Source organism: Procambarus clarkii, chromosome 15 (genome assembly GCF_040958095.1).
Source record: "Procambarus clarkii isolate CNS0578487 chromosome 15, FALCON_Pclarkii_2.0, whole genome shotgun sequence".
Taxonomy (NCBI): domain Eukaryota; kingdom Metazoa; phylum Arthropoda; class Malacostraca; order Decapoda; family Cambaridae; genus Procambarus; species Procambarus clarkii.
Window position 1 is genome coordinate 13,613,778 of NC_091164.1, and position 13,956 is coordinate 13,627,733.

The window sequence follows — 13,956 nt, forward strand, 5'->3', positions numbered from 1 at the left end:
ATATATTTAGCCAGAGTATCTTTCACGTCGTGAGCAAGGCTCACTTATGTCTATATCACGGTAGGACACAGTTGTGAGAAGTGGGGCTGTAGAAAGCTCTCACAGGATATTTGCGGTGTGTGGATACACCTATGTTAATATTGAAGAGTTTGCTGTGTTAGATGACGATTTCTTTCATGTGACATTTATGTGACCCATCGCTGCTCTCAGTAATGGGTATATTTTCAGTATAAAAAGTCGTAATTTCAAACTGTGAATACGTGCAGAGAGCCAGAATTTCGCTGCAAAATATGACTCAAGTGTCGAATTTGAGATGTTTGGGATATTTTGAAAACTGCAGGGGGTTTGAGGAAAATGTGACCACTCACAGTAAATGGCCTATTTTTGCTATAAAATTCGAAAGTTCAAACTGCGAATACATGCAGAGAGAGCCAGAATTTGGGTCCTAATTATGGCTCAAGCGTCGAATTTGGGATGTTTGGAATATTTTGAAAACTGCATGGGGGGTTTGGACAAAATGTGACCCATCGCTGCTCTTAGTAATTGGCATTTTTTCGGTATAAAAAGTCGTAATTTCAGACTGCGAATACCTGCAGAGGGCCAGAATTTGGCTCCAAATTATGGGTCAAGGGTCGAATTTGGGATATTTGGGATATTATGTAAACTGCAGGGGGGTTTGGGCAAAATGTGACTTATCGCTGCTCTCAGTAATTGGCATTTTTTCGGTATAAAAAGTCGTAATTCCAAATTGCGAATACGTGCAGAGAGCCAGAATTTGGCTCCAAAATATGGCTCAAGCGTCGAATTTAAGATGTTTGGGATATTTTGAAAACTGCAGGGAGAGTTTGGGCAAAATTTGATCCGTCGTCGCTTTCAGTAATTTGCATATTTTCGGTATAAAATTCGTAATTTCAAACGGCGAATACGTGTATAGAACCACAATTTGGCTCCAAAATATGGCTTATGGGTCGAATTTGGGAAGTTTGGGACATTTTGAAAACTGCAGGGGAGGTTTGGGCAAAATGTGAAGCATCGCTACTCACAATAATTAGCATACAGTCGATATAAAAGTCGTAATTTCAAACTGCGAATACGTGCAGAGAGCGAGATTTTGGCTCCAAAATATGGCTCAAGCGTCGAATTTTGGATGTTTGGGATATTTTGAAAACTGCAGAGGGGGGTTGGCGCAAAGTGTGATCCATCGCTGCTCTCTGAAATTTGCATATTTTCGGTATAAAAATTCGATGTTTCAAACATCGAATACGTGCAGTGAGCCAGAATTTCTCTCCAAAATAAGGCTCAAGCGTCGAATTTGGTATGTATGGGATATTTTGAAAACTGCAGGGAGGGTTTGGGCAAAATGTGATCCATTGCCGATCTCAGTAATTTGCATATATTCGGTATAAAAAGTCGTAATTTCAAACTGCGAATACGTGCAGAGCGCCAGAATTTGGATCAAAAAACATGAATAAAGCGTCGAATTTGGGATGTTTGGGATATTTCGAAAACTGCAGGGAGGGTTTACGCAAAATGTGATCTATTGCCGCTCTCAGCAATTGGCATATTTTCGGTATAAAAAGCCATAATTTCATACTGCGAATACGCGCAGAGCCAGAATTTGGCTCAAGCGTCAAATTTAAGAAGTTTGGGATATTTTGAAAACTGCAGGGAAGTTTAGGCAAAATGTGACCCATCGCGACTCACAGTAATTGGCATATTTTCGGTATATAAGTCGAAAGTTCAAACTGCGAATACGTGCAGTGAGCCAGAATTTGGCTCCAAATTAAGGCTCAAGCATCGAATTTGGGATGTTTGGAATGTTTTGAAAACGGCTGGGAGGGTTTGGGCAAAATGTGATCCATCGCAGCTTTCAGTAATTGGCATATTTTCGGTATAAAAAACCGTAACTTCATTCTGCGAATACGTGCAGAGAGCCAGAGTTCGGCTCCAAAATAATGATCAAGCGTCGAATTTGGGATGTTTGGAATATTTTGAAAACTGCAAGGGGGTTTGGGCAAAGTATGATCCATCGCTTCTCTAAGAAATTTGCATATTTTCGGTATAAAAAGTCGATATTTCAAACGACGAATACGTGAAGAGAGCCAGAATTTGGCTCCTAAATACGGCTCAAGCGTTGAATTTAAGATGTTTGGGATATTTTAAAGACTGCAGGGAGGGTTTTGGCAAAATGTGATCTATCGCCGCTTTTAGTAATTGGCATATTTTCGGTATAAAATACGTAATTTCAAACGGCGAATACGTGCAGAGAGCTAGATTTTGGCTCCAAAATATTGCTCAAGCGTCGAATTTGGGGTGTTTGGGATATTTTGAAAACTGCAGAGAGGGTTTGGGCAAAATATGATCCATTGCCGATCTCAGTAATTGGCATATTTTCGATATAAAAAGTCGTAATTTCAAACTGCGAATATGTGCAGAGAGCCAGAATTTGACTCCAAAATATGGATCAAGGGTCGAATTCGGGATGTTTGGGATATTTTGAAAACTGCAGGGGGGTTTGGGCAAACATCCCAAATTCGGGGGTTTGGGCAAAAACTGCTGGGGTGTTTGGGCAATATGTGACCCATCGCCGCTCTCAGTAATTGGCGTATTTTCGGTATAAAAATTCGTAATTTCAAACTGCGAATACGTGGAGAGAGCCAGAATTTGGCTCCAAAATATGGTTCAAGGGTCGAATTTGGGATGTTTGGGATATTTTGAAAACTGCTGGGGGGGGGGGGGCAAAATGTGACCCATCGCTGATCTCAGTAATTGGCATTTTTTTGGTATAAATATTCGTAATTTCAAATTGCGAATACGTGCAGAGAGCCAGAATTTGGCTCCAAAATATGGCTCAAGCGTTGAATTTGGGATGTTTGGGATATTTTTAAAACTGTCGAGAGGGTTTGGGCAATGTGTGATTCATCGCCGCTTCTAGTAATTGGCCTATTTTCGGTATAAAAAATTCGTAATTTCAAACTGCAAATCCGTGCAGAGAGCAAGAATTTGGCTCCAAAATATGGCTCAAGGGTCGAATTTGGGATGTTTAGGATATTTTGAAAACTGCAGGGGTGTTTGGGCAAAATGAGACCCATTTACGCTCTCAGTAATTGGCCTATTATCGGTATAAAAAGTCGTTATTTCAATCTGCGAACACGTGCTGAGAGCCAGAATTTGGCTCCAAAATATGGCTCAAGCGTCGAATTTGGGAGGTTTTGGATATTTTTAAAACTGCAGGGAGGGTTTGAGCAAAATATGATCCATCGCCGCTTTCAGTAATTGGCCTGTTTTCGGTATAAAAGTCGTCATTTCAATCTTGGAATACGTGCAGAGAGCCAGAATTTGGCTTCAAAATATGACTCATGGGTCGAATTTGGGATGGTTAGGATATTTTGAAAACTGCAGGGGGGTTTGTGCAAAATGTGACCCATCGCCACTCTCAGTAATTGGCATATTTTCGGTGTAAAAATCGTAATTTCAAACTGCGAATACGTGCAGAGAGCCAGTATTTGGCTTCAAAATATGGCTCAAGCGTTGAATTTGGGATGTTTGGGATATTTTGAAAACTGCAGAGAGGGTTTGCGCAAAATGTGATCCATCACTGCTTTCAGTAATTGGCATATTTTCAGTATAAAAAGTCGTAATTTCAAACTGTGAATACGTGCAGAGAGCCAGAATTTGGCTCCAACATATGGCTCAAGCGTCGAATTTTGGATGTTTGGGACATTTTGAAAACTGCAGGGAGGGTTTGGGCAAAATGTTATCCATCGCTGCTTTCAGTATTTAGCATATTTTCGGTGTAAAAGTCGTCATTTCAAACTGCGAATTACAAGCAGAGAGCCAGAACTTGGCTGCAAAATTTGGCTCAAGGGTCGAATTTGGGATGTTTGGAATATTTTGAAAACTGCAAGGGGGGTTTGGGCAAAATGTGACCCTTCGCTGCTCTCAGTAATTGGCATATTTTCGGTATAAATAGAGGTAATTTCAAACTGCGAATACGTGCAGAGAGCCAGAATTTGGCTCCAAAATATGGCTCAAGCGTCGAATTTGGGATGTTTGGGATATTTTGAAAACTGCAGGGAGGGTTTGGGCAAAATGTGATACATCACCGCTTTCAGTAATTTGCCTATTTTCGGTATAAAATGTTGTAATTTCAAACTGCGAATCCGTGCAGAGAGCCAAAATCTGGCTCCAAAATATGGCTCAAGCGTCGAATTTGGGATGGTTGCGATATTTTTAAAACTGCAGGGAGGGTTTGGGCAAAATATGATCCATCGCCGCTTTCAGTAATAGGCCTATTTTCGGTATAAAAGTCGTAATTTCAAACTTCGAATACGTGCAGAGAGCCAGAATTTGGCTTCAAAATATGACTCATGGGTCGAATTTGGGATGCTTAGGATATTTTGAAAACTGCAGGGGGGTTTGTGCAAAATATGACCCATCACCGCTTTCAGTAATTGGCATATTTTTAGTATTAAAAGTCGTAATTTCAAACTGCGAATACGTGCAGAGAGCCAGAATTTGTCTCCAAAATATGGTTTAAGGTTCGAATTTGGGATGTTTTGGATATTTTGAAAAACTGCAAGGGGGGTTTGGGAAAAATGTGATCCATCGCTGCTCTCAGTAATTGGCATATTTTCGGTATAAAAAGTCGTAATTTCAAACTGCAAAATACAAGCAGAGAGCCAGAATTTGGCTCCAAAATATGATTCAAGGGTCGAATTCAAGATGTTTGGGATATTTTGAAAACTGCAGGGAGGGTTTGGGCAAAATGTGATCCTTCGCAACTTTCAGTAATTGGCATATTTTCAGTATAAAAAACCGTAGCTTCATTCTGCGAATACGTGCAGAGAGCCAGAATTCGGCTCCAAAATAATGCTCAAGCGTCGAATTTAGGATGTTTGGAATATTTTGAAAACTGCAGGGGGGTTTTGAGCAAAGTATGATCCATCGCTGCTCTAAGAAATTTGCATATTTTCGGGATAAAAAGTCGATATTTCAAATGACGAATACGTGAAGAGAGCCAGAATTTGGCTTCAAAATATGGCTCAAGCGTTGAATTTAAGATGTTTGTGATATTTTGAAAACTGCAGGGAGGGTTTAGGCAAAATGTGATTCATCGCAGCTTTCAGTAATTGGCATATTTTCGGTATAAAAGTCGTCATTCAAACTTCGAATACTTGCAGAGAGCCAGAATTTGGCTTCAAAATATGACTCATGGGTCGAATTTGGGATGGTTAGGATATTTTGAAAACTGCAGGGAAGGTTTCAGCAAAGTGTGATCCATCGCCGCTATAAGTAATAAAAATTTTTTTTTCGGTATAAAAATTCGTTTTTTCAAACTGCGAATACGTGCAGAGAGCCAGAATTTGGCTCCAAAATATTGCTCTAAGGTCGAATTTGGGATGTTTGGTATATTTTCAAAATGGCAAAGGGTGTTTGGGCAAAATGCGACCAATCGCAGCTCTCAGTAATTGTCATATTTTCGGTGTAAAAATTGTAATTTCAAACTGCAAAAACGTGCAGAGAGCCAGAATTTGGCTCCAAAATATGGCTAAAGCGTTGAATTTGAGATGTTTGGGATATTTTTAAAACTGCAGGGAGGGTTTGGGCAAAATATGATCCATCGCTGCTTTCAGTAATTGGCCTATTTTCGGTATAAAATTCGTCATTCAAACTTCGAATACTTGCAGAGAGCCAGAATTTGGCTTCAAAATATGACTCATGGGTCGAATTTGGGATGGTTAGGATATTTTGAAAACTGCAGGGTGGTTTGTGCAAAATGTGACCCATCGCAGCTCTCAGTAATTGGCATATTTTCGGTGTAAAAATCGTAATTTCAAACTGCGAACACGTGCAGAGAGCCAGTATTTGGCTCCAAAATATGGCTAAAGCGTTGAATTTGAGATGTTTGGGATATTTTGAAAACTGCAGGGAGGGTTTTTTTGCAAAATGTGATCAATCGCAGCTCTCAGTAATTGGCATATTTTCGGTGCAAAAATCGTAATTTCAAACTGCGAATACGTGCAGAGAGCCAGTATTTAGCTCCAAAATATGGCTCAAGCGTTGAATTTAGGATGTTTAGGATATTTTGAAAACTGCAAGGGGGGTTTGGGCAATATGTGACCCTTCGCCGCTCTCACCAATTGGCATATTTTCGGTATAATTAGTAGTAATTTCAAACTGCGAATACGTGTAGAAAGCCAGAATTTGGCTCTAAAATATGGCTCAAGCGTCGCATTTGGGATGTTTGGGATATTTTGAAAACTGCAGGGAAGGTTTGAGCAAAGTGTGATACATCGCCGCTTTCAGTAATTTGCCTATTTTCGGTATAAAAATTCGTAATTTCAAACTGCGAAATACAAGCAGAGAGCCAGAACTTGGCTCCAAAATATGGTTCAAGGGTCGAATTTAAGATGTTTGGGATATTTTGAAAACTGCAGGGGGGAAGGGGGGTTTGGGCAAAATGTTACCCATCGCTGATCTCAGTAATTGGCATATTTTCGGTATAAATAGTCGTAATTTCAAACTGCGAATACGTGCAGAGAGCCAGAATTTTGCTTCAAAATATGATTCAAAGGTCAAATTTGGAATGTTTGGTATATTTTGAAAATGGCAAGGGGTGTTTGGGCAAATTGCGACCAATCGCAGCTCTCAGTAATTGTCATATTTTCGGTGGAAAAATCGTAATTTCAAACTGGGAATACGTGCAGAGAGCCAGAATTTGGCTCCAAAATATGGCTCAAGCGTCGAATTTGGGATGTTTGGGATATTTTGAAAACTGCAGGGAGGGTTTGTGAAAAATGTGACCATCGCAGCTTTCAGTAATTGGCATATTTTCTGTATAAAAATTCGTAATTTCAAACTGCGAATCCATGCACAGAGCCACAATTTGGCTCCAAAATAATGCTCAAGCGTCGAATTTGGGATGTTTGGGATATTTTTAAAACTGCAGGGAGGGTTTGGGCAAAATATGATCCATCGGCGCTTTCAGTAATTGGCCTATTTTCGGTATAAAATTCGTAATTTCAAACTTCGAATACGTGCAGAGAGCCAGAATTTGGCTTCAAAATATGACTCATGGGTCGAATTTGGGATGCTTAGTATATTTTGAAAACTGCAGGGGGGTTTGTGTAAAATGTGACCCATCACCGCCTTCAGTAATTGGCATATTTTTAGTATTAAAAGTCGTAATTTCAAACTGCGAATACGTGCAGAGAGCCAGAATTTGGCTTCAAAATATGACTCAAGGGTCAAATTTGGGATGTTTAGGATATTTTGAAAACTGCAGGGGTGTTTGGGCAAAATGTGACCCATCGCCGCTCTCAGTAATTGGCCTATTTTCGGTATTAAAAGTCGTAATTTCAAAATGTGAATACGTGCAGAGAGCCAGAATTTGGCTCCAAAATATTGCTCTAAGGTCGAATTTGGGATGTTATGTATATTTTGAAAAAGGCAAGGGGTGTTTGGGCAAAATGTGACCCATCGCAGCCCTCAGTAATTGGCCTATTTTCGGTATTAAAAGTCGTAATTTCAAACTGCGAATATGTGCAGAGAGCCAGAATTTGGCTCCAAAATATGGCTCAAGCGTCGAATTTGGGATGTTTGGGATGTTTTGAAAACTGCATAAGGTGGGGGGGCAAAATGTGACCCATCACCGCTCTCAGTAATTGGCCTATTTTCGATATAAAAACTAGTAATTTCAAACTGCGAATACGTGCAGAGAGCTAGTATTTGGTTCCAAAATATGGCTCAAGCTTCGAATTTGGGATGTTTGGGATATTTTGAAAACTGCAGGGAGGGTTTGGGCAAAATGTGATCCATAGCTGCTTTCAGTAATTGGCATATTTTTAGTATTAAAAGTCGTAATTTCAAACAGCGAATACGTGCTGAGAGCCAGAATTTGGCTCCAAAATATGGCTCAAGCGTTGAATTTTGGATATTTTGGATATTTTGAAAACTGCAGGAGTGTTTATGCAAAATGTGACCCATCGCCGCTCTCAGTAATTGGCATATTTTCGGTGAAAAAATCGTAATTTCAAGCTGCGAATACGTGCAGAGAGCCAGAATTTGGCTCCAAAATATAGCTGAAGCGTTGAATTTGGGATGTTAGGAATATTTTTAAAACTGCAGAGAGGGTTTGGGCAATGTGTGATCCATCGCCGCATTCACTAATTGGCCTATTTTCGGTACAAAAATTTGTAATTTCAAACTGCGAACACGTGCAGAGAGCGAGAATTTGGCTCCAAAATATGGCTCAAGCGTCGAATTTTGGATGTTTGGGATATTTTGAAAACTGCAGGAGGGGTTTGTGCAAAATGTGACCCATCGCTGCTCTCAATAAATGGCATATTTTCGGTGTACAAATCGTAATTTCAAACTGCAAATAAGTGCAGAGAGCCAGTATTTGGATCCAAAATATAGCTAAAGCGTTGAATTTGGGATGTTTGGAATATTTTGAAAACTGCATGGACGGTTATGGCAAATTGCGATCCATCACCGCACTCAGGAATTGGCATATTTTTAGTATTAAAAGTCGTAATTTCAAACTGTGAATACGTGCAGCGAGCCAGAATTTAGATCCAAAATACGGCTCAAGGGTCGAATTGGGATGGTTGGAATATTATGAAAACTGCAGGGGGGGTTTTGGGCAAAATGTGATCCATCACCGCTCTCAGTAATTTGCTTATTTTCAGAAAAAAGGCGTAATTTATAAAACTGCGAATACGTGCAGAGAGCCAGGATTTGGCTCCAAAATATGGCTCAAGCGTCTAATTTTGGATATTTGGGATATTTTGAAAACTGCAGGAGTGTTTAGCAAAATGTGACCCATCGCCGCTCTCAGTAATTGGCATATTTTCGGTGTAAAATCGTAATTTCAAGCTGCGAATACGTGCAGAGAGCTAGTATTTTGCTCCAAAATATGGCTAAAGCGTTGAATTTGGGATGTTTGGGATATTTTGAAAACTGCATGGACGGTTAGGGCAAATTGCGATCCATCACCGCTTTCAGTAATTGGCATATTTTTAGTATTAAAAGTCGTAATTTAAAACTGCGAATACGTGCAGAGAGCCAGAATTTGGCTCCAAAATATGGTTCAAGGTTCGAATTTGGGAAGTTTGGGATATTTTAAAAACTGCAAGGGGGGTTTGGGAAAAATGTGATCCATCGCTGCTATGGATATAACTGGCTATGGATATAACTGGCTTATATTCAGTGTAAAAAGTCGTAATTTCAAACTGCGAAATACAAGCAGAGAGCCAGAACTTGGCTCCAAAATATGGTTCAAGGGTCGAATTTAAGATGTTTGGGATATTTTGAAAACTGCTGGGGGGGTTTGGGCAAAATGTGACCCATCGCCAATCTCAGTAATTGGCATATTTTCGGTATAAATATTCGTAATTTCAAACTGCGAATACGTGCAGAGAGCCAGAATTTGGCTCCAAAATATAGCTAAAGCATTGAATTTGGGATGTTTGGGATATTTTGAAAACTGTAGGGAGGGTTTGGGCAAAATGTGATCCATCGCAGCTTTTAGTAATTGGCATATTTTCGTTATAAATAGTCGTAATTTCAAACTGCGAATTCGTGCAGAGAGCCAGAATTTGGCTATAAAATATGGCTCAAGGGTCAAATTTGGGATGTTTAGGATTTTTTGAAAATTGCAGGGGGGTTTAGGCAAAATGTGACCCATCGCCGCTCTCAGTAATTGGCATATTTTGTTTATAAAAAGTCGTAATTTCAAACTGCGAATACGTGGAGAGAGGCAGTATTTGGCTCCAAAATATGGTCAAGCGTCGAATTTGGGATGTTTGGGATATTTTGAAAACTGCAGGGAGGGTTTGGGCAAAATGTGATCAGTCGCTGCTTTCAGTAATTGGCCTATTTTCGGTATAAAAAGTAGTAATTTCAAACATCAAATACGTGTAGAGAACCAGTATTTGGCTCCAAAATATGGCTCAAGCGTTGAATTTGGGATGTTTGGGATATTTTGAAAACTGCAGGGAGGGTTTGCGCAAAATGTGATCCATCGCCGCTTTCAGTAATTGGCATATTTTCAGCATAAAAAGTCGTAATTTCAAACTGCGAAATACAAGCAGAGAGCCAGAACTTAGCTCCAAAATATGGCTCAAGGGTCGAATTTTGGATATTTAGGATATTTTGAAAACTGCAAGGGGGTTTTGAGCAAAATGTGACCCATCGCCGCTCTAAGTATTGGCATATTTTTCGGTGTAAAAATCGTAATTTCAAACTGCGAATACGGGCAAAGAGCAAGAAATTGGACTCAAAATATGGCTCAAGGGTCGAATTTGGGATGTTTGGGATGTTTTAAAAACTGCAGGGAGGGTTTGGGCAAAATGTGATTCATCGCCGATTTCAGTAATAGGCACATTTTCGGTATAAAAAGTCGTAATTTCAAACTGCGAATACATGCAGAGAGCCAGACTTTGGTTCCAAAATATGGCTCAAGCGTCGAATTTGGGATGTTTGGGATATTTTGAAAACTGCAGGGTGGGTTTGGGAAAAGGTGATCCATCGCCTGTTTCAGTAATTGGCATATTTTCAGTATAAAAATTCGTAATTTCAAACTGCGAATAAGTGCAGAGAACCAGAATTTCGCTCGAAAAAATATGGCTCTAGGGTCGAATTTGAGATGTTTGGGATATTCTGAAAACTGCAGGGGGGTTTGGGCAAAATGTGACCCTTCGCCGCTCTCAGTAATTGACATATTTTCGGTATTAAAAGTCGTAATTTCAAACTGCGAATACTTGCAGAGAGCGAGAATTTGGATCCAAAATATTGCTCAAGCATCGAATTTGGGATGTTTGAGATATTTTGAAAACTGCAGTTGGGGTTTGGGCAAAATGTGACCCATTGATGCTCTCAGTAATTGGAATATTTTCGGTATAAAAATTCGTAATTTCAAAATACTAACACGTGCGGAGAGCGAGAATTTGGCTCCAAAATATGGCTCAAGCGTTGAATTTGGGATGTTTGGTATATTTCGAAAATTCTGGGATAGTTTGGGCAAGATGTGATCTATCGCCGCTTTCAGTAATTGGCATATATTCGGTATAAATAATCGTAATTTCAAACTGCGAATATGTGCAGAAAGCCAGAATTTGGCTCCAAAATATTGCTCAAGCGTCGAATTTGGGGTGGTTGGGATATTTTGAAAACTGCAGGGAGGGTTTAGGCAAAATGCGATCAATCGCCGCTTTCAGTAATTGGCATATTTTAGGTAAAAAAGATCGTAATTTCAAACTGCGAATACGTGCAGAGAGCCAGAATTTGGCTCCAAAATATTGCACAAGGGTTCAATTTGGGACGTTTGGGAAATTTTGAAAACTGTAGGGAGGGTTTGGGCAAAATGTGACCCATAGCAGCTCTCAGTAATTGGCATATTTTCGGTATAAAAATTCGTAATTCCAAACTGCAAATAAGTGCAGAGAGCCACAATTTGGCTCCAAAATATGGTTCAAGCGTCGAATTTTGGATATTTGGGATATTATAAAAACTGCAGGAGGGTTTGTGCAAAATGTGACCCATCGCCGCACTCAGCAATAGGTATATTTTCGGTGTAAAAATCATAATTTCAAGCTGCGAATACGTGCAGAGAGCTAGTATTTGGCTCCAAAATATGGCTAAAGCGTTGAATTTGGGATGTTTGGGATATTTTGAAAACTGCAGGGAGGGTTTCGGCAAATTGCGATCCATCACCGCTTTCAGTAATTGGCATATTTTTAGTATTAAAAGTCGTAATTTCAAACTGCGAATACGTGCAGAGAGCCAGAATTTGGCTCCAAAATATAGCTAAAGCATTGAATTTGGGATGTTTGGGATATTTTGAAAACTGTAGGGAGGGTTTGGGCAAAATGTGATCCATCGCAGCTTTTAGTAATTGGCATATTTTCGTTATAAATAGTCGTAATTTCAAACTGCGAATTCGTGCAGAGAGCCAGAATTTGGCTATAAAATATGGCTCAAGGGTCAAATTTGGGATGTTTAGGATTTTTTGAAAATTGCAGGGGGGTTTAGGCAAAATGTGACCCATCGCCGCTCTCAGTAATTGGCATATTTTGTTTATAAAAAGTCGTAATTTCAAACTGCGAATACGTGGAGAGAGGCAGTATTTGGCTCCAAAATATGGTCAAGCGTCGAATTTGGGATGTTTGGGATATTTTGAAAACTGCAGGGAGGGTTTGGGCAAAATGTGATCAGTCGCTGCTTTCAGTAATTGGCCTATTTTCGGTATAAAAAGTAGTAATTTCAAACATCAAATACGTGTAGAGAACCAGTATTTGGCTCCAAAATATGGCTCAAGCGTTGAATTTGGGATGTTTGGGATATTTTGAAAACTGCAGGGAGGGTTTGCGCAAAATGTGATCCATCGCCGCTTTCAGTAATTGGCATATTTTCAGCATAAAAAGTCGTAATTTCAAACTGCGAAATACAAGCAGAGAGCCAGAACTTAGCTCCAAAATATGGCTCAAGGGTCGAATTTTGGATATTTAGGATATTTTGAAAACTGCAAGGGGGTTTTGAGCAAAATGTGACCCATCGCCGCTCTAAGTATTGGCATATTTTTCGGTGTAAAAATCGTAATTTCAAACTGCGAATACGGGCAAAGAGCAAGAAATTGGACTCAAAATATGGCTCAAGGGTCGAATTTGGGATGTTTGGGATGTTTTAAAAACTGCAGGGAGGGTTTGGGCAAAATGTGATTCATCGCCGATTTCAGTAATAGGCACATTTTCGGTATAAAAAGTCGTAATTTCAAACTGCGAATACATGCAGAGAGCCAGACTTTGGTTCCAAAATATGGCTCAAGCGTCGAATTTGGGATGTTTGGGATATTTTGAAAACTGCAGGGTGGGTTTGGGAAAAGGTGATCCATCGCCTGTTTCAGTAATTGGCATATTTTCAGTATAAAAATTCGTAATTTCAAACTGCGAATAAGTGCAGAGAACCAGAATTTCGCTCGAAAAAATATGGCTCTAGGGTCGAATTTGAGATGTTTGGGATATTCTGAAAACTGCAGGGGGGTTTGGGCAAAATGTGACCCTTCGCCGCTCTCAGTAATTGACATATTTTCGGTATTAAAAGTCGTAATTTCAAACTGCGAATACTTGCAGAGAGCGAGAATTTGGATCCAAAATATTGCTCAAGCATCGAATTTGGGATGTTTGAGATATTTTGAAAACTGCAGTTGGGGTTTGGGCAAAATGTGACCCATTGATGCTCTCAGTAATTGGAATATTTTCGGTATAAAAATTCGTAATTTCAAAATACTAACACGTGCGGAGAGCGAGAATTTGGCTCCAAAATATGGCTCAAGCGTTGAATTTGGGATGTTTGGTATATTTCGAAAATTCTGGGATAGTTTGGGCAAGATGTGATCTATCGCCGCTTTCAGTAATTGGCATATATTCGGTATAAATAATCGTAATTTCAAACTGCGAATATGTGCAGAAAGCCAGAATTTGGCTCCAAAATATTGCTCAAGCGTCGAATTTGGGGTGGTTGGGATATTTTGAAAACTGCAGGGAGGGTTTAGGCAAAATGCGATCAATCGCCGCTTTCAGTAATTGGCATATTTTAGGTAAAAAAGATCGTAATTTCAAACTGCGAATACGTGCAGAGAGCCAGAATTTGGCTCCAAAATATTGCACAAGGGTTCAATTTGGGACGTTTGGGAAATTTTGAAAACTGTAGGGAGGGTTTGGGCAAAATGTGACCCATAGCAGCTCTCAGTAATTGGCATATTTTCGGTATAAAAATTCGTAATTCCAAACTGCAAATAAGTGCAGAGAGCCACAATTTGGCTCCAAAATATGGTTCAAGCGTCGAATTTTGGATATTTGGGATATTATAAAAACTGCAGGAGGGTTTGTGCAAAATGTGACCCATCGCCGCACTCAGCAATAGGTATATTTTCGGTGTAAAAATCATAATTTC